Below are 21,013 nucleotides of genomic sequence, written 5' to 3'. Positions count from 1 at the left end.
AGCATGGTGTGTTTTGTTTACAGACTGACAGTCATGATAATCCCCTCAAGCTCTGATGACCCCTCTACCTCCTCATCCCTCTGGCTGCAGCTCCCATACTGTCTCCTACTCTGGCTTTGTGGCAACATGATAGTACCTCCAGAAATTACAAGTAGATAGACACGGATATCCTTCCCTCTTTGCACTCTGCACACCCCAGTATTGTTCAATAGATTAACCTTTTAAAAATAACCAGATTTGTTTTCTGCTGTTTATAACTTAGACTAATCATTTGACTTCAATATCTATTTCTACCATCTCAAAATCCAGCTAACATAAGACTTCCTTCATAAGACTCACTTCCAAAGACTCATATCTGCCTGAACCTCATATGGCTTCCCCTCCCCCACTTTCTACAGCAGAAAGGGTAAGAACATAGAAATAGATAAGCCAATACCCACTCCGGATATTTCAGACCTTGAAAACTGTTAATCAGGCATGAATCACATCAAAATATTTACTGTTAGAACTGATATGGATGTTGTAACCAACTATTATTAGTGGCAGAGGCTGCAATCCTATGACACAGTTGCTCCTTCTCATACCTGCATCTCAGTAGCAGATGAAGGACCAAATCAAAGACAATAGAAGAAAAAGATTAACAATAGCACATATTTTAATAAGTACTTTAAAGACCTTTCAACCCTTCCCCTGCAGAGAAAGCAGATCATGTGTTATTCCCGTTTTAGAGGCAAGGTAGAGGATAAGAGACTCCTGCCTCCACCATATTGCTCCCATCATCTAAGGGTATTCAGAAACCCAGAGGAACGGTCTAGCTGAGGTGGAAAGTTGGGAATGAACCAAGGCCTAAGGGACAGATTGAAGCCTTCTCTCAGGGTCTCAGTGTAAGTCTGGATCTCACGCAGTTAAGCCACAGGAAAGGGAAAATTCTCCCAGAGAAGGAAGAGGAGAATTCATAGATAAACTCCTGAGTCCTAGCATTGGTAAAGTTTACCTTCCCACCATCATAATCCAGAGCAACTCCAATCTGCCTTGGACAGTAGGACAGGATCTGGAAAGGCTCAGGGCTAGTGCCTATATACACACCAGCTGAAGACAGCTGCGGAATCCCAGAATCCTTCCTCAGGGCTGAAGTTGAGAAATCCTCTTCTCCCACTGACTCTCTTGCCGCCCACACCAGGCAGAATTTTGGCTGTATTCCATTTTCCTGTGGCCACTCCTCCTCCAACTCTTCATTCTCATTTCCATATCCAGTGGAACTATAACCATCAGTGGAGCCCATTAATCCACCAAGGTCGCTAGTGCCAAACACACCCCTGGCTCCACCCCAGTACTTCACTGTTTCTTCTTCCTCCTCTGCACCCACCATATCCTAGCCGCTTTCACTTTCCAGTACACTTTGCCCCACGCGAAGCCTTTATTGCCCAACACCCCAGGCTCAGGGTCAAATCTTTGACCATGCTGGTATTTGTTCATCCACAAGCCAGTGAATAGCATGCTCTTCCCATTTGGAGACACTGAGAGGTAGCCATTGGCTGTCTGGGAATTCAGGACGATCCTCACTGTGGGGAGAAGAGGATAAAGGTATGGCATCATAAGATATCAAAGGAGCTTTTTCCCTTAGGTTCTGGGGCCCTTCTGGCCATGGTGGGACAATCCTTTCAGGGATCAAGACACAGATTTTATTGGACCTTGTGCTCATACTCTCCAGATGGTGGAGAGAGCCCAGGGAGAGAATTCAAGAGCATGAGCAGTGCGATGAGACTCAGGAGGAAAAGAAGAGAGGGGCTGCTATCATTATAGTCAAGGGACGCTGGGGAAGCGTTTGTGGTTTCAAACTCTGAGACCTCAGAATAAAGAACGTAGTTACATTAGCCACCACAAAGACCTTCCTGTTTAAGGAGCCGATCCATAAGGGAAGCTGCACAGGCAAGCTCTAATTCAGGGTAGCAGAGTTTACTCTGAGGCGAACATCAGCCACTATCCCCTCCAGATACTCACTGGTCTTATACTCCAGATCCCTCCACAATTTTCCTAGAGAGGAAGAAGTAAAGGACAGTAAACAATTCTGATACATCTTCCAGCTCAAATTCTCTTACTGTTGGCTAAAACTATTTGAAAAGCTGGCCAGGCATGATGAAAACCCAAGCCACACAGAGAAGTCAATGCAGGAGACACACCGAGTTATCCAGTCTACAGGGACTCGTTCAAGCACCCATCTGCTGCTCACACCCAGTGCTTCATTATGGAGCCTTTGAGCACGTTCTCTGGGCTTTCACTACATCTTCAACTTCTAGTCCTAAATCACACTACTTCTCCCCACTTGCAAAGAGACTTCTTTGAGATTAATTCTCAAAGTATTAATTTTATTTAATTATCCCAGTATTTTTTGTTTTATTTTTAAATATGATAAAAACACATAAAATAAAATTTACCCTTTAGATTTTAGGTGTACAGTTCAGTAGGGTTATGCATATCTACATTGTTGTACAACCAATTTTCAGAATGGTTTTGTCCTGCAAAACTGAAAGTCTGTACTCATGAAACCACAACGCCTCATTTCCCCTCCTCCTAACCCCCGGCCATCACCCTTCTACTTTCCATTCCTATGGAATTGATTGCTTTAGATAATTCTTCTAAGTAGAATCATACAGTATTTGGCATTTTGTGATGGCCTTCTTTCACTCAGCACAATGTCTCTAAGGTTTATCCATGTATCCATGTTATCCATAGCTTCCCAATATTCTTTGACCTCACTTCTAGATACAAAACACCTTTTCATCAGCTCTGGGACCTACTCTGACTCTACCTTAGTCCAGATAACATCCTTAGACTGCTGTGTGGACAGATCCCCGGGTTTGGACTGACTGACTCTCCCTCCCCAGTGTCCCCACCTGCTGTGAATGGCCTCGACAGAAGCAAGGAGCTATGAGGACTGAAGGCCAGAATCAAACCCTAAGGAAACATTACAGAGAAAGAAAGGGGGTTTTCTGGGCTCAGAGCCCCCCCCCCCCCTTCACCCATTCCTTTACCATTGAATCCTCTGGTTCTTTTCTCTAAAGAAAGAAGTTTATCTGCAAACTTTTCTGCCCACTTTTTGATTGCAGCACTGATAGGCTTTTCAATCCAGAACTTCTTCCAGGGATACCTGGAAAAAAATAGAGGCACAGAAGGAGCTACCGAAAGAAAGGCAGGATTTCACACATCAGCATGCACACATACACACACCAACAATGCACCACAGGGTGGGGAGCAAAGCTGCACCTCCAGGCGGCCAGCACCACATAAGAATTGAAGAGTACGATGTACACAACTCTGAAGAAAGGGCCATGATCCAAGTACTCTCTACCCACCAATATATCAATTATGTGTGATGTTAAAAGAAGAAAGAAAGTCATTTTCTGCCTTGGAAGGTCATTGAAATATGCTACTAATAGCTCAACTTCTCAAGAAATTACCTGAGGATATATACCAAATAAATTAAAATTAAAATATAACTTTAAATTTTAATTTTAAAAAACCTTTAAATTTGGGAGGGGGGAAAGATGGCAGAGGAGTAGGGGACCCTATTTCAACTGGTCCCTGGAATTGAGCTGGATATCTACCAGACCACTCTGAGCACTCATGAAACCAGCCTGAGATGTAAGAAGATCTGGATCTCTACAAACAATATCGCAGGCGGTTGGTTGTGAGGTAAGAAGCAGAGAGCCGCGATTCTGTGGGTATCGGAGGATAAACGGCAGCGGGAGGGTGCCTGGACGTGGGGATCCTACACCGCCGGTGAGTGACAGCCTCGCGCGCTGCGGACGGGCACAGATTTGAAGACCGATAGCGGCAGGAAAGGACTTTAGGGCAGCCCCTGGGGTGGAAAACCAGACCGGCGGGGTCGCGTGCATGCGAACGGCAGCCGCCCGGACAGAAACCCAGAGTGACGGTCCCATGCAAGCAAACTACAGCCTCCCAGATGGAAACCCGGTGCGCTGGGGTCCCGCCGGTGAACTGCGGCCCCCTGGGGTGGAAACCCCGAGCGGCGGAGTCGCCCACGCGCGAACTGGGAGCGGCTGGTGGTTTTAGAAGCACAAAGGGCAGAGACATGCCCCGACCTGGAGGCAGGACTGGGACCGCTGCAGAGGGGCGCACAACCCAGGCCGCTGCAGTTTCTAGCAGCACGGACAGAAACGGAGACGGTGTGGCCTGGAGAGCTCACTGAAGAACAGACTGAGGTCTCTCTGCTCTGAGGCAGAGGGTTGGAAACTGTCTCTTCTGCTCTGACTCGCGGAAGAGAAGCGGAAAGCCGCCAGGGAAAGGCGCCAGAGAACAAAAGCCCCAAAGACTGCTTCCCATTGAGCCCATCCCCCGCCACAGGGGCACAGGGCAACTCCGCCCAAACAGGGTTGCCTGAGTAACAGCGCGGCAGGCCCCTCCCGCAGAAGACAGGCTGGGAAAACAAGAGGCCAGCAACCCTAAGGTCCCTAGAAAACAGGTGCATCTTGCTTGGGTTCTGGTCAATAATTTGGACTCTATACATTCCCTCAAACACCCATCAACAGAATGACTAGGAGGAGGAGCCCCAAAATAGAAAAGACTCAGAGATTATGACTTATGCTGCAGATTTACAAATGGATGCAGATAAAACCAAGATGTCAGAGATGGAATTCAGGCTAGCAATTGTGAAGACAATGGCTAGAATGGAGAAATCAATTAATGGCAACATAGAGTCTCTAATGGCAGAAATAAAAGGTGAATTGGCAGAACTTAAAAATGCTATCAATGAGATCCAATCCAATCTAGATAATCTAACAGCTAGGGTAACTGAGACAGAAGAGAGAATAAGCGATCTGGAAGACAGTATAATAGATAAAAAGGGAAAAGAGGAGGCCAGGGAAAAACAACTCAGAATCCATGAAAATAGAATCAGAGAAATAAGTGACACCATGAGGCATTCCAATGTCAGAATAATTGGAATCCCGGAGGGAGTGGAGAGAGAGAGAGGACTAGAAGATATATTTGAGCAAATCGTAGCTGAGAACGTCCCTAATCTGGGGAATGAAACAAACATTCGAGTCCTAGAGGCAGAGAGGACCCCTCCTAAGATCAAGGAAAACAGGCCAACACCCCGGCATGTAATAGTAAAACTTGCAAATATTAGAACCAAGGAAACCATCTTAAGGGCAGTTAGGAGGAAGAGATGCCTTATGTACAGAGGGAGGAATATCAGAATAATGTCAGACCTATCCACAGAGACCTGGCAAGCCAGAAAGGCCTGGCAAGACATATTCAGGGTACTAAATGAGAAGAACATGCAGCCAAGAATACTTTATCCGGCAAGGCTTTCATTTAGAATGGGTGGAGAGATGCAGAGCTTCCACGACTGGCAGAAGTTGAAAGAATATGTGACCACTAAGCTGGCCCTGCAAGAAATATTAAGGGGGGTTCTATAAAAGGAGAAAGACCCCAAGAGTGATCTACAACAGAAATTTACAGGGACAATCTATAAAAACAACGTCTTCACAGGCAACATGATGACAATTTATTCATATCTTTCAATAATCACTCTCAATGTGAATGGCCTAAACGCTCCCATAAAATGGCACAGGGTTGCAGATTGGATAAAAAGACAGGACCCATCCATATGCTGCCTACAAAGAGACTCATTTTGAACCTAAAGAGACATCCAGACTGAAAGTGAAGGGATGGAGATCCATCTTCCATGCCAGCGGACCTCAAAAGAAAGCTGGGGTAGCAATTCTTATATCAGACAAATTAGATTTTAAACTAAAGTCTGTAATAAGAGACACAGAAGGACACTATATCATTCTTAAAGAGTCTATCCAATGAGAAGATCGAGCAATTGTAAATATCTATGCCCCCAACATGGGAGCAGCCATCTATATAAGCCAACTGTTAACCAAAATAAAGAGTCATATTGATAACAGTACGTTAATTGTAGGAGACCTCAATACTCCACTCTCAGCAATGGACAGATCATCTAAGCAGAAAATCAACAAGGAAACAAGAGCTTTGAATGATACATTGGACCAGATGGACCTCATAGATATTTACAGAACATTCCACCCTAAAACAACAGAATACTCATTCTTCTCGAGCGCACCTGGAACTTTCTCCAGAATAGACCACATACTGGGTCACAAATCAGGTCTCAACCGATACCAAAAGATTGAGATTATTCCCTGCATATTCTCAGACCACAATGCTCTAAAACTGGAACTCAATCACAAGAAAAAATTTGGCAGAAATTCAAACACGTGGAAGCTAAAGACCGCTCTGCTCAAGAATGTTTGGGTCAACCAAGAAATCAAAGAAGACCTTAAACAATTCATGGAAATCAATGAGAACAAAAACACATTGGTCCAAAACCTATGGGATACGGCAAAGGCGGTCCTAAGGGGGAAATACATAGCCATCCAAGCCTCACTCAAAAAAATAGAAAAATCCCGAATTCACCAACTAACTCTACACCTTAAAGAACTAGAGAAAAAGCAACAAACGACGCCTAAGCCACGCATTAGAAGAGAAATAATTAAAATTAGAGCAGAAATCAATGAATTAGAAACCAGAAACACAGTAGATCAGATCAATAAAACTAGAAGCTGATTCTCTGAAAGAATTAATAAGAGATAAACCACTGGCCAGACTTATCCAAAAGAAGAGAAAAAGGACCCAAATTAATAAAATTATGAATGAAAGGGGAGAGATCACGACCAACACCAAGGAAATAGAAACAATTATTAGAAATCATTATCAACAACTATATGCCAATAAACTGAGCAATCTGGATGAAACGGAGGCCTTCCTGGAAACCTATAAGCTGCCAAGACTGAAACAGGAAGAAATTGAAACCTGAATAGGCCAATAACCAGTAACGAGATTGAAGCAGTGATCAAAAACCTCCCAAAAAACAAGAGTTCAGGGCCTGATGGATTCCCTGGGGAATTCTACCAAACATTCAAAGAAGAAATAATACCTATTCTCCTGAAGCTGTTTCAAAAAATAGAAACAGAAGGAAAACTTCCAAACTCATTCTATGAGGCCAGCATTACCTTAATCCCCAAACCAGGCAAAGACCCCATCAAAAAGGAGAATTTCAGACCAATATCCCTGATGAATATGGATTCCAAAATCCTCAACAAAATCCTAGCTAATAGGATCCAACAATACATTAAAAGGACCATCCACCAAGACCAAGTGGGATTTATCCCCGGGATGCAAGGTTGTTCAACATTCGCAAATCAATTAATGTGATAGAACACATTAATAAGAGAAGGGAGAAGAACCATATGGTCCTCTCAATCGATGCAGAAAAAGCATTTGACAAAATACAGCATCCTTTCCTGATTAAAACTCTCCAGAGTATAGGTATAGAGGGAACATTCCTCAAGCTCATAAAATCCATCTATGAAAAACCCACAGCGAATATCATCCTCAGTGGGGAAAAGCTGAGAGCCTTTCCCTTAAGATCAGGAACACGTCAAGGGTGCCCACTCTCACCACTGTTATTCAACATAGTACTAGAAGTCCTAGCAACAGCAATCAGACAACAAAAAGAAATAAAAGGTATTCCAATTGGCAAAGAAGTCAACTCACTCTTTTCGCAGACGACATGATACTTTACGTGGAAAACCCAAAAGACTCCACCCCCAAATTACTAGAACTCATACAGCAATTCAGTAATGTGGCAGGATACAAAATCAATGCACAGAAGTCAGTTGCTTTCTTATACACTAACAATGCAACTATAGAAAGAGAAATTAAAGAAATGATTCCATTTACAATAGCACCAAAAACCATAAGAACCTCGGAATAAACCTAACCAAAGAGGTAAAGGATCTATACTCTAGGAACTACAAAACACTCATGAAAGAAATTGAAGAAGATACAAAAAGATGGAAAAATATTCCATGCTCACGGATTGGAAGAATAAACATTGTTAAAATGTCTCTGCTACCCAGAGCAATCTATACCTTCAATGCCATCCCGATCAAAATTCCAATGACATTTTTCAAAGTGCTGGAACAAACAATCCTAAAATTTGTATGGAATCAGAAAAGACCCCGAATCGCCAAGATGTTGAAAAAGAAAAACAAAGCTGGGGGCATCACGTTGCCTGATTTCAAGCTATATTACAAAGCAATCATCACCAAGACAGCATGGTACTGGCGGAAAAACAGACATACAGACCAATGGAACAGAATAGAGAACCCAGATATGGACCCTCAACTCTATGGTCAAATAATCTTTGACAAAGCAGGAAAAAACATGCAATGGAAAAAAGACAGTCTCTTCAATAAATGGTGCTGGGAAAATTGGACAGCCACATGCAGAAGAATGAAAATCGACCATTCTCTAACACCATTCACAAAGATAAACTCAAAGTGGATGAAAGACCTCAATGTGAGAAAGGAATCCATCCAAATCCTAGAGGAGAACATAGGCAGTAACCTCTTTGACATCGGCCACAGCAACTTCTTTCAAGATACATCTCCAAAAGCTAGTGAAACAAAAGCAAAAATGAACTTTTGGGACTTCATCAAGATAAAAAGCTTCTGCACAGCAAAGGAAACAGTCAACAAAACCAAGAGGCAACCCACAGGATGGGAGAAGATATTTGCAAATGACACTACAGATAAAGGGCTGGTATCCAAGATCTACAAAGAACTTCTCAAACTCAACACCCAAAAAACAAATAATCAAGTCAAAAAGTGGGCAGAAGAGATGAACAGACACTTCTCTGAAGAAGACATACAAATGGCTAACAGACACATGAAAAAATGTTCATCATCATTAGCCATCAGGGAAATCCAAATCAAAACCACACTAAGATACCACCTTACACCAGTTAGAATGGCAAAAATGGACAGGGAAAGAAACAACAGATGTTGGAGAGGTTGTGGAGAAAGGGGAACCCTCTTACACTGTTGGTGGGAATGCAAGTTGGTACAGCCACTTTGGAAAACAGTGTGGAGGTTCCTCAAAAATTTAAAAATAGAGCCTCCCTGTGACCCAGCAATTGCACTACTGGGTATTTACCCCAAAGACACAGATGTAGTGAAAAGAAGGGGCACCTGCACCCCAATGTTCATAGCAGCAATGTCCACAATAGCCAAACTGTGGAAGGAGCTGAGATGCCCTTCAACAGATGAATGCATAAAGAAGATGTGGTCCATATATACAATGGAATATTACTCAGCCATCAGAAAAGATGAATACCCAACTTTTACATCAACATGGATGGGACTGGAGGAGATTATGCTAAGTGAAATAAGTCAAGCAGAGAAAGTCAATTATCATATGGTTTCACTTATTTGTGGAACATAAGGAATAACATGGAGGACATTAAGAGAAGGAAGGGAAAAATGGGCGGGGGGAATTGGAGGGAGAGATGAACCATGACAGTCTATGGAACTGAGAAACAAACAAGGTTTTAGAGGGGAGGGGGGATTGGTTACCCCGGTGATGGGTATTAAGGAGGGCACTTCTGCATGGAGCACTCGCTGTTATACGAAAACAATGGATCGTGGATCACTAAATCAAAAACTAATGATGTATTGTATGGTGACTAACATAACATAATAAAATTAAAAAAAAAAAAAAACCTTTAAATTTGTCAGATTTTAAACCAAAGACTATAAAAGATGAAGAGGGAAACTATAACATACTTAAAGGGTCTATCCAACAAGAGGCTCTAACAATTGTAAATATTTATGCCCCTAACTTGGGAGCAGCCAATTATATAAACCACTTAATAACAAAATTAAAGAAACACATTGATAATAATGCAATTAGAGTAGGGGACTTAACACCCCACTCACAGCAATGAACAGATCAACTAAGCTGAAGATCAATAAGAAAACAAGGGCTTTGGACACACTGGACCAGATGGACTTCACAGATATATTAGAGCATTCCATTCTACAGCAACACAATACATATTCTTCAAGAGTGCACATGGAACATTCTCCGGAGTAGATCACATACTGGGGCACAAATCTGGTCTCTACTGGTACCGAAAGATTGGAATTATTCCCTGCATATTCTCAGACCACAGTGCTTTGAAACTTGAACTTAATCACAAGAGGAAATTTGGAAAGAACTCAAATACTTGGAGGTTAAAGATCATCCTACTAAAGAATGAATGGGTCAACCAGGAAATTAAAGAAGAATTTAAAAAATTCATGGAAACAAATGAAAATGAAAACACAACTGTTCAGAACCTTTGGGATGCAGCAAAGGTGGTCCTAAAAGGGAAGGATATAACAATGCAAGCCTTTCTCAAGAAATAGGAAAAGTCTCAAAATACACAACCTAACCTTACACCTAAAAGAGATGGAGAAAGAACAGGAAATAAAGCCTAAATCCAGCAGGAGAAGAGAAATAATAAAGATTAAAGCAGAAATCAATGAAATAGAAACCAAAAGAAGAGTAGAATAGATCAACGAAACTAGGAGCTGGTTCTTTGAAAGAATAAGATTGATAAATCCCTAGCCAGACTTATCAAAAAGAAAGGGAAATAATCCAAATAAAAAAAACCATGAACGAAAGAGGAGCGATCACAACCAACACCAAGGAAATACGAACAATTATAAGAACATATTATGAGCAACTATATGCCAACAAATTAAGCAATCTGGAAGAATTGGATTCATTCTTGGAGACTTATAAACTACCAAAACTGAAACAGGAAGAAATAGAAAATCTGAACGGGCACATAACCAGCAAGGAAATTGAAACAGTAATCAAAAACCTTCCAAAAAACAAGAGTCCAGGGCCAGATGGCTTCCCAGGGGAATTCTACCAAACTTTTTTTTTTTTTTATGATTTTATTTATTTATTTGACAGAGAGAGACAGCGAGAGAGGGAACACAAGCAGGGGGAGTGGGAGAGGGAGAAGCAGGCTTCCTGCGGAGCAGGGAGCCTGATGCAGGGCTCGATCCCAGGACCCTGGGATCATGACCTGAGCCAAAGGCAGACGCTTAACGACTGAGCCACCCAGGCGCCCCTCTACCAAACTTTTAAAGAAGAAATAATACCTATTCTACTGAAGCTGTTTCAAAAAATAGAAATGGAAAGAAAACTTCCAAACTCATTCTATGAGGCCAACATTAACTTGATCCCAAAACCAGACAAATACCCCATTAAAAGGAGAATTACAGACCAATATCCCTGATGAACATGGATGCCAAAATACTCAACAAGATACTAACCAACAGGATCCAACAGTACATTAAAAGGATTGTTCACCACAGCCAAGTGGAATTTATTCCTGGGCTGCAAGGTGGTTCAGCATTTGCAAATCAATCAACCTGATACATCACATTAATAAAAGAAAGGACAAGAACCATATGAGCCTCTGAATGGATGCAGAAAAAACATTTGACAAAATACAGCATCCTTTCCTGATTAAAACTCTCCACAGTGTAGGGATAGAGGAAACATACATCAATATCATAAAAGCCATTTACAAAAAGCCCATAGGTAATATCATTCTCAATGAAGGAAAACTGAGCGCTTTTCCCCAAAGGTCAGGAATGTGACAGGGATGTCCACTTTTACCACTGTTGTTCAACATAGTACTAGAAATCCTGGCCTCAGAAATCAGACAACAAAAAGAAATAAAAGGCATCCAAATTGGCAAAGAAGTCAAACAGTCACTCTTTGCAGATGACATGAAACTCTATGTGGAAAACCCAAAAGACTCCACCCCAAAATTGCTAAATCTCATACAGGAATTCAGCAGCGTGGCAGAACATATAATGAATGCACAGAAGTCAGTTTCATTTCTATATACTAACAATAAGACTGAAGAAAGAGAAATTAAAGAATCGATTCCATTTACAGTTGCACCAAAAGCCATAAGATAACTAGGAGTAAACCTAACCAAAGAAGTAAAGGATCTGTATTCTGAAAACTACAGAACACTCATAAAAGAATTTGAGGCAGACACAAAGAGATGGAAAAACATTCCATGCTCATGGACTGGAAGAACAAATATTGTTAAAATGTCTATGCTGCCCAGAGCAATCTACACATTCAATGCAATTCCTATCAAAATACCATCAACTTTTTTTTCACAGAACTGGAACAAATAACCCTATAATTTGTATGGAACCAGAAAAGACCACAAATAGCCAAAGGAATGTTGAAAAAGAAAAACAAAATGGGTGGCATCACAATGCCAAAATTCAAGCTATGTTACAAAGCTGTACTCATCAAAACAGTATGGTGCTGGCACAAAAACAGATACATAGATCAATGGAACCCCAGAAATGGACTCTCAACTTTATGGTCAACTAATCTTCAACAAAGCAGGAAAGAATATCCAATGGAAAAATGACAGTCTCTTCAATAGAAGGTGCTGGGAAAATTGGACAGCCACATGCAAAAGAATGAAACTGGACCATTTTCTTACACCATACAGAAAAATAGACTCAAAATGGATGAAAGACCTAAATGTGAGACAGGAATCCATCAAAATCCTAGAGGAGAACACAGGCAGCAACCTCTGTGACCTCAGCCACAGCAACTTCTTGCTAGACACGTCTCCAAAGACAAGGGAAGCAAAGGCAAAAATGAACTATTGGGACTTCATCAAAATAAAAAGCTTTTGCACAGAAAAGGAAACAGTCAACCAAACTAAAAGGCAACCTATGGAATGGGAGAAGATATTAGCATGTGACATATCAGATAAAGTGTTAGTATCCAAGATCTATAAATAACTTATCAAATTCAACACACAAAAACAAAGAATCCAATCAAGAAATGGGCAGAAGACATGAACAGACACTTCTCTAAAGAAGACATACAAACGGCCAACAGACACATGAAAAAATGCTCTACATCACTTGCCATCAGGGTAATACAAATCAAAACTACAATGAGATATCACCTCACACCAGTTAGAATGGCAAAATTAACAAGGCAGGGAACAAGTGTTGGCAAGGATGTGGAGAAAGGGTAATCCTCTTATACTGTAGGTGGGAATGCAAGCCGGTACAGCCACTCTGGAAAACAGTATGGAAGTTCCTCAAGAATTTAAAAATTGAGCTACCCTAGGACCCAGCAATTGCACTACCAGGTATTTACCCCAAAGATACAGATGTAGTGAAAAGAAGGGGCACCTGCACCCCAATGTTCATAGCAGCAATGTCCACAATAGCCAAACATGGAAAGAGCTGAGATGTCCATCAACAGATGAATGGATAAAGAAGATGTGGTTCATATAAACAATGGAGTATTACTCAGCCATCAGAAAGGATGAAATCTTACCATTTACACTGATATGGATAGAACTGGACGGTATTGGGGCACATGAGTGGCTCAGTCATTAAGCATCTGCCTTCGGCTCAGGTCATGATTCCCAGGGTCTTAGGATCAAGCCCCGCATCGGACTCCCTGCTCAGCGGGGAATCTGCTTCTCCCTCTCCCACTCCCCCGGCTGTGTTCCCTCTCTTTGCTGTATCTCTCTTGCTGTATCTCTCGCTGTCAAATAAATAAAATCTTAAAAAACGAAACAAAAAAACTGGACGGTATTATGCTGAGCGAAATAAGTTAATCAGAGAAAGACAATTATATGGTTTCACTCATATGGTAGAATTTAAGAAACAAAACAGTGGATCATAGGATAAAGGAGGGATAAAATAAGATGAAATCAGAGAGGGAGACAAACCGTAAGAGACTCTTAACTATAGGAAATAAACTGAGGGTTGCTGGAGGGGAAGTAGATGGGGGCATGAGGTAACTGGGTGATGGGCATTAAGGAGGGCACGTGATGTGATGAGCACTGGGTATTTTTTTTAAAGATTTTATTTATTTGACACAGAGAGAGAGAGCACAAGCAGGGGGAGCAGCAGGCAGAAGAAGGAGTAGCAAGCTCCTCACTGAGCAGAGAGCTTGATGTGAGGCTGGATCCCAGGACCCCAGGATCATGACCTGAGATGAAGGCAGACGCTTAACCGACTGAGCCATCCAGGTGTCCCAACACTGGGTACTATATGCAATTAATGAATTACTGAACTCTATATCTTAAACTAATGATACACTATATGTTAACTAATTGAATTTAAATAAAATAAGTTAAAAAAAAGCCAAAAAAAATTAAGAAGATTTAAGGAATATATATATTTATATATATATGAGCTTTATTTATTTATTTATATATGAGCTTTAAATTTAGCTGAGCAGAGATACATAACCTAAATACAAAATGAAAGAAATATGAAGTCTTAATCTTATTATCAGAAAGGATTGAATTCAAGTCAGAAAGATATTAAATAAGACAACAAAGTATTTTATGTTACTAAGAATATTATAATCCACAATTGAAAAACAACTTCCATTCAACATCCCACAGGGAGAAAAAGCATCAAAATATAGAAAAGCAAAAACTATCAGAATAAAAAATGGGTAAGAATTGATTGCTAGTAGGAATCTTGGGCTGACCTGTCTTAGTCCATGACATCTCAAGAAGTAAAAAAAATATATATGTATTAATACAAAACACCTTAATAACAAAATTACTAAGGGAAACCTCATGGAGATATATCAAATCCTATTCCAAGGACATTTGAGTGTTTGTAATGGTTACAAAAATTTACAGAATGCCTTGATAAAATGCAAAAGGTAGAAAGATCAACAACTTAATCTGATCACAATATTTAAAATCTATGAAACACAAACTATTAGGGAAAAACAAACCCAGCACCACTGACAAATATCCTCTTTCTTAAACAAATTTTATGCTAAAGAGCAAACCAAGGTCAGAATTTCAAAATACCTAGAAAACAACAGTAGTGAAAGTACTATACACTCAAAATTATGGTATTCATCAAAAGCAGGGCTCATAGAAAAAAAAATTAAATATAGGGGGGAAAAAGGCAGGTAAGTAGAGGAGACAAAAGTAGAAATACACCAAGTAAGAAATGAAAAATATTCAGATATAAAAAGGAAATTAAATTTAAGAACATTATTTTGAACAACTATGCAAACGCTTTTGAAAATGTAAACATGGGGCACCTGGATGGCTTAGTCGTTAAGCATCTGCCTTCGGCTCAGGTCATGATCCCGGGGTCCTGGGATCGAGCCCCACATCGGGCTCCCTGCTCAGCGGGAAGTCTGCTTCTCCCTCTTCCACTCCCCCTGCTTGTGTTCCCTCTCTCACTGTCTCTCTCTGTCAAATAAATAAATAAAATCTTTAAAAAAAAAAAAGAAAATGTAAACAAAAATGGTGACATTCCAGAATACATAAATACTAAATTTTCCAATTAAAAATAGAGTGGAAAAAAAATGAGGGGACACCTGGGTGGCTCAGTTGGTTAAGTGTCCAACTCTTGGTTTGGGCTCAGGTCCTGAGTTCACGGTGGTGAGATCAATCCCCGAATCAGGCTCTGAGCTCAGCAGGAAGTCTGCTTGAGATCCTCTCTCTCCCTCTCCCCCTCCCCCCGCTTGTGCTCTCTCTCTTAAAAAAAAAAAAAGAGTGGATTTATTGAAATAAAAATTTTATGTTCCTTATAAAGAGACATAAAAATAATATTCCTAGGTATCTTATCGTTATTGGTGCAATTGTAAATGGATAAATTCCTTGATTTCTCTTTCAGCTGCTTCCTTATTGGTGTATATAAATGTAATAGATTTCTCTACCTCAATTTTGTATCCTGCGATGTTATTGAGTTACTGTATTGTACTCCTGAAACTAATATTACACTGTATGTTAACTAACTCAAATTCAAATAAAAACTTAAAAAACTATAAAACAAATAGGTAAAAAAAGATTCAAGTGTTTGTAGTTAGTGTAGAAGCATATGGGAAAGGATGTATGCTTAATGACTTGAAACTACACTGTGTGTAATGCATCTTTCAGATAACATCCTTTTCATGATTATATAAAAAATAATAACAAAGTAAATAAAAATAACACATAAAGGATGAGAGTTAAAGGATAGAGAAAGAAATACCATGCAGATACTAATCAAAAGAAAGCTAAAATAACTTTACTAGTATCAGACAAAATGCTTCAGGGCAAGACCTGTTACCCTCATTTCTTATGTAATTGTTCATCCCTAATGTGTGTGTCCTGTGTCCCCAGCTAGCCTTCTCGTCACCCTCGTGTCTGCCCAGTGTGTGGGCTACAGTACATGCTCTAGATGCCAACAGTCTTACACATCTCCAGGTACCAACTGTGTAGTATCAAATTCTTGCCTTTTATTCGAAGCTTCTGCATCTTCTGTGGGTATGAGTGAAAGCTGTCAGCGTAAGTGTCTGGCACACACTGCAGGAGAAGTAATTGCCCGTAAGGTCCATGTTAGTGTCCTCCTACAGAATGTCGGGGAAACTGTGGCCAGGAGTGACAGCTGGGATCCAGGCAGGAATGGGAAGAAAGAAAGGAAATTGTGGGAAAAAATGGGTGACTGGCATTAAGGAGGGCACGTGGTGTGATGAGCACTGGGTGTTACATACAGATAATGAATCATTGAACTCTGCATCTGAAACCAATGATGTACTATATGTTGGCTAATTGAATTAAAAAAAAAAAAGAAATGTGGATCCTAAATTTTCTCTAATACTCCTCCAGATCTCCTCCCACTTCATTTCTATCTCATGCCGCTACGGTCCTAACACAAGTTCCATGACAGTAAACTTTATAGAAATTCCAGTCATTCCATGGAACACCTTTCAACTTGAGTAGAAGAACTCTCTTGGAACTATCTTTTTTCTACCCTAGTCAAATTTCAATAATTTGGGAAAAAGAAAACAAAGGGCCACCTAAGTAGTTTTAAAAAAAAAGCCAGGCAGCTCTTACCTGCTTACTAGGTCACTGGGGTCCTGGAAAGGAAGAGAAAACAGACACATCATGGATAGAAGGATCCAGGAGCCGCCACATTTCCCTACTGTGTGTGCATCAGGGACTGGGTGCACAACAAAACCAGGCCAAGATTTATTCTGACAGGCCTAGACCTGGGCCGCCCCGCGGAGGGTATCCGTTTCTACCCACACATGCTCCCCCTCCGTTCCTCCATCTAAGTCCCAGTCTGTTCCATCCAGGGAACCTTCCCTGATCTATCAAGAGTTCCTTCAAGGTCTCAGCCTAGGTTGGAAAGCCTCAGCTCAGCTGGCCCCATCGTATCTATCTCATCCTCCCTGTAACATCCGCCCCGGAAATGTGGCTCCCTGAAGTCTGTGTGCTCGTCCTGTCTTCCACACAACCTGCACCCACCTTGTGACTACCATACTCATTTGTCTAATTCTCACCAGTGCACCTCACCACGGTTAGCTCCTCTTTTCTGTTAATCCAAATCTTTGCATTTTTTTCAAGGCCAACATTAAGCACCAAGCCTTCCCTCACTACACCTTGGTCTTTTCCAGACTTCCTGTGGCCTCCAGTCTGACCATAAGATTTAACACTTGATTATTTGTTGTAATTACAAATGTGCAGATTTTACTATCTCATTGTACAGGCTGTGCATGTTACTATCCCCTGCCCACTGAAATTTGGGACCTAATCCTATTGGTTGGCTGACTAAGGCTTATCAACGACCTCAATAAATGAGAATAAGACTTTTCTCTTTCGCTTTTTTAAAAAGATTTTATTTATTTGTCAGAGAGAGAACAAGCGGGGGGAGCAGAAGGCAAAGAAGCAGCTCCCCCCGATCAGGGAGCCCAATAGGGGACTCGATCCCGGGACCCTGGGATCATGACCTGAGCCGAAGGCAGATGCTCAACTGACTGAGCCACCCAGGCATTCCAAAGCTTTTCTCTCTTGACTCCTGGTCCAAATCTCGTGCTAATGGAGGGGCTACACTGCCGCTTAGAGCAAGAGGATTTGGATATAGTTTAGTTGGTTCCTCACCTGCAAAAGCTCAACTGCTGGCTGCTAAGCCTTTTTTTCCAACTCAGAAATCAGGGTCCCAAGTCGGAAGACTTCCTCAGAGCCCTTGGTGACATGGCTGTTCCTCCCTTCAGCAAGCTCTTGCTCGATCCCTTCCAGCAGCTCCAACAGGCACTGCTTTCTTTCTCTCAAGAACTGGTGGCCCTGCCTGTGGTTCTGGAATTTTGTCTACAGGAAAAGCAGAAAGAGAAAGGGGCTTCTTCTGAGAGTCTCGGAGGCAACAGGACGTGTGTGAGATCTTCTGGGGAGGAGTTCACAACAGGGATCCCTTGGGTCACCCTCCTCCCCTCTCCTCAATACCCCCCACTCTGCCACCCACACATGTCAGAGACTTTGCTCACCAGCAGGGCCTCAAGCTCATCTTCTCCTGTAGACTGAAATTTCTCAATCCTATCCCTGTCTCCCTTCAGAATCTTCAGTTGGTTTAAAATTTTACCCTGTGGAATTAACAGGGATATGGTCAAGGTGAACATGAAAATGCCCTCACTATGAAAAGAGAGGTTCAAAGTGATTCCAGTGTGAAACCGACACGCTTGACCTTTAGTAGCATAATAATTGTCATGTATAATAGTTTCCATTCTAGTTAACAAGAAACAAAGTCAATGCTATGCTAGTTTAGAATGGTTTCTAAGAACTGAGATACAAGTTTATTATCATTAATACTAAAATGTATGGTGTAGTTCTTATTTATATTTATAATCTCTTTCCATCAGAAATATAATTTATATTTTAATTAATAACTTAGAAATAAAAGAGAAAATCAAAACAAAAAATGAAGGAAAGCATATATAATAAATCCAAATTGAGAAAATGACTAAGTTGGTTTTAAGATTTCTGTCAGTCAAGGAGAAAAGAGAAACAATTAATTGCTTAATTCTTCCTTAGCAGATGGAAGGAAACATACTAGCACCTCAGAGGAAATAATATCTTCCCTGAGATTAAGCTCTGAAGGAAATTTATACAGGACAAAATATCCTCAGAACTTTTTTGACAGCTATGTGCTAGAGTACACACAGTTTGAAGCTGGATGCCAGGCAGCTGTCAAGAGTGCTGGAGTCCTACGCTGCTAGCGGAGACCTGTTCCGAATGCCTCGGAAGACAGACAATCACGGCAACAGGACAGACTATTATAAAAAGATATGGGAACAAACCAGTTCTACTACCAAAATTCGAAGGGTAACGCTTTACCAAGAACTTCCACCTCACACTTGTTGGGATGGCTACTATTTAAAAAACAAGAGATAACAAGTCTTGATGACAATATGAAGAAGAGAACTCCTGATGGACATGTTGCCTGATGTGGCCATCATGGAAAACATTGCAGATGTGCCTTAAACAGTTAAAAATAGAACTACCAAATGATCCAGCAATCCTACTTAAAAATATTTACCCAAAGGAATTGAAGTCAGGATCTCAAAAGGATATGTGCACTCCTCTGTTCATTACAGCATTACCCAACTGCCCATCAACAGATGAATGGATAAAAAAAATGTGGTATTTACAATCAATGGAATATTCCTCAGCCTTACAAAAGAAGGAAATCCTGCAGGACATTATGCTAGGTGAAATAAGCCAGACACCAAAAGAAATACTGCATAATCTTACTTGTATGTGGAATCTAAAATAGTCAAACTCATAGAAGCAGAGAGGACAATGGTGGTTGCCCACAGATGGAGGGGAGGGAAACGGGGACATGGTGGTCAAAGGATTCATAGTTTCAGTTATGCGAGATAAATAAGTTCTGGAGATACTTTATGCGGCATAGTACCTACAGCTAACAATACTGTATTGTATACTTAAAACTTGCTAAGAGGATTGATCGTACCTTATATGAAGTGTTCTTACTATGCACACACACACATATAATGATAAGAGGGTGGGAGGAAACTTTGGGAGGTCAGGGATGGGTCTCTGGCCTTGATGATAGTGATGGTTTCACAGGAGTGTACTTACCTCCAAACTCAGTGACATGTCTACATTAAACATGTCAATCATACTTCAATATAATGTTTTACAAAAAAAAAAGAATTTGGACCTTGTCCTGAAGGCACTGTAGTAAAACGTTTCTGGCTATGAGGATGAAGCTAGGGCCCAGCAGATTTCTTACCCGATAAGGCTGTGCAGCCTTCTCCAGGAGAACAGCAGGATGATGCCTGTGCTCCCAGACCTTCCAGCACATCACACACAGTATTTGCTGGTCATCCTTGCGGTAATAATGGAGCTTCTCCAAATGTAGCCCACACAGCTTCTCTGCATTTTGCTCAAGTGGTCTGTCCTCTCTGGGTGGTCTCTCCTCATCTACCTTCATCCTCCAGATGTTTTCCACTAGGCTGGCCATCTGCCACACATGGTGAATATTCTCTTTCTTAAAGATGGCCTTGCAGAGAGAACAATGCAATGGCTGCCTAGTAGATTCACATGCCCAAATGATGCAGTGATAGCAGAAGACAGGACCACAGTTGATGGCTACAGGTCTCTCAAGTAGTCGAGGCAGATAGAGCAGAGCACCTCACCCTCCAGCTCTCTCAGAGGGGAGGCAGCAGCCATGACAGCAGGGCCCAGACCCTGCACAGAGCTCCTTCTCAAGGCAAGCAATCACCTTCTAAGAAGACATGAAGGACAAAAGAAATTGTGAGTGTAATCAACATCAAGAGAGAACCTGTAGAAAAGTTTTTATGTTTAGTCTGTCCCCAACATGTATTTAAGTGGGGTATTCTAGAAGACTGTGGGGAAGTAAATCCCCAGTGAAGTCTAAGGAATTTGCTTCACTCTTAGTAGATAAGCTCAGTAAAAAATATTTGCTGTAAATAATTCAATAGTAGAGAATAAGAACTATAAAAATGTAGGGCTGTATCTCAAAACTCATTGAGCACATGAAAGTTAGATTATTAGAAGGCACTAGGTCTGTTATTCATATCCTGCCTAGGAAATCTCATCATCATGGTTTAAACTAATGGTTTTCAACCATGTTTTGAAACATAAGAAATACATTCACATCCCAATTTAAAATACTTGCATATGCACCCACACACATACACACACACAAATGTAAGTCTTGATAAATACATTTATTCTTTATTATATATAATACATTCTGATTTTTTATTAGTCATT

The 21,013-nt window shown here is 41.0% G+C and overlaps 1 pseudogene; it reads right to left on the bottom strand.

Annotated features, from left to right (window-relative positions):
• Positions 1-653: 653 nt before the first annotated feature.
• On the bottom strand, positions 654-20,483 carry LOC117999720 (annotated as a pseudogene).
• Between the last annotated feature and the right edge of the window lie 530 nt (positions 20,484-21,013).

The sequence above is a fragment of the Mirounga leonina genome, unplaced genomic scaffold (genome assembly GCF_011800145.1).
Source record: "Mirounga leonina isolate KUSES-001 unplaced genomic scaffold, KU_Mleo_1.0 Mir_460, whole genome shotgun sequence".
NCBI lineage: Eukaryota > Metazoa > Chordata > Mammalia > Carnivora > Phocidae > Mirounga > Mirounga leonina.
Note: the sequence above shows the minus strand (reverse complement) of the source record. Positions and strands in the feature narration are given on the sequence as shown.